The sequence below is a fragment of the Palaemon carinicauda genome, chromosome 32, assembly GCF_036898095.1.
Source record: "Palaemon carinicauda isolate YSFRI2023 chromosome 32, ASM3689809v2, whole genome shotgun sequence".
NCBI lineage: Eukaryota > Metazoa > Arthropoda > Malacostraca > Decapoda > Palaemonidae > Palaemon > Palaemon carinicauda.
In genome coordinates this window covers 14,744,293-14,745,686 of record NC_090756.1, presented here as the reverse complement: position 1 = coordinate 14,745,686, position 1,394 = coordinate 14,744,293, and positions in this window count along the sequence as shown.

Below are 1,394 nucleotides of genomic sequence, written 5' to 3'. Positions count from 1 at the left end.
ATCCATATCAGATTGCATTTCGGGATTAATTAACATAATATGGAGCTGGTATGTGTCATTTTGTATAATATATATAAAACTTAATCGAATATAATTCCTAGCTTTAAGTTTTTTTTCTTTTTTTGCAATTTAAAATAAGTTCATTTATCATAAAGAATATTATTTTAGTATTGCCTTTTTTCTGTTAATTCATTTTCAGTGAATAAAGTTTACCCACTTTTAAGCTTTTTTTTTTTTTTTTTGCAATTTGAAATAAATTTAATTTATCATAAAAATTATTATTTTAGTTTTGCCTTTTTCTTTTGATTTTTTTTAATTAATAAACTTTAGTTTTATTCTTAATTTATGATTATTGTGTCTTGAAAGTAATTATCCTCCTGAATATTCAAGGAAAATTATAATCAGATTTAATAAATGTACACTTTCCTTAGAAGATGTTTCCTAAATATTTATGAGGAATTAGAATCTATCCATAATCAACGAGCAGGATTATATAAGCTCTTAACACGATTAAATTATCTATAGATTAGAATATGATTGAAATATTCCTATAGAATATGAAGACTTCAATCACTTTGGAAATGACAATGTAGTGGGAGCGAGCAGTTAAGCGATAACTGAGAGACGGCGTGGTTGCGACTAACTTTATTTCGACACAGCATGAGTATTTATACAGGCCATTCCAAGTAAGAATGGCACAAACATTCAAACACGATGATCCAAGTAAATCCAGGAATAGACAGGTTATCAGTGCGAGGGGAGAGTGGTAACGATAATGTACAAAAAAAACGAAATAGCTGTACAGTGTACTAATGTTTATGATACACGTTTGGTACAATGCATTAGGGTTGTAGTGGTCTATTGGAAACGTCCCTGTCTGGCGAGATCGAGTTTCGTTCAAGCTCGATAGTTTCTTATAGTGTCAGCAACCTTACCATCCTTGTGAGCTAAGAGGTTTGGGATAGCATATAGGATTACCTGCTGAGTCATCTGCAGCCATTGCCTAGCCCTCCCTGGTCCTACCTTGGGTGGAGAGTGAGCTTGAGCGCTGATCAAATGTGTGTAAGGTCAGTCTCTAGGGCATTGTCCTGCTAGCTATGACAAAGTTGGTGTCCATTACCTCTGCTATTTATGGGTGGTTTTTAAACCTTTAAATGAAATAAATTTTATTTTCTAGATAAAATTATAAAAAAACTATTTCTTTCATACTGTAGTTCCATTGATAAGGAGTTATTTATCTTTGTTGATATTCATTAGTTTATTCAAATAGTTTTTTCATAAGGGAAGATTTATTCGAATATTAAAATCTTAATTTAAATCTCAAATTGGGAGCTACAGTCGTTTTTAATTGGTGTGGAATATATGTTTTCACATTTTCAGAACTTGTCATAAAT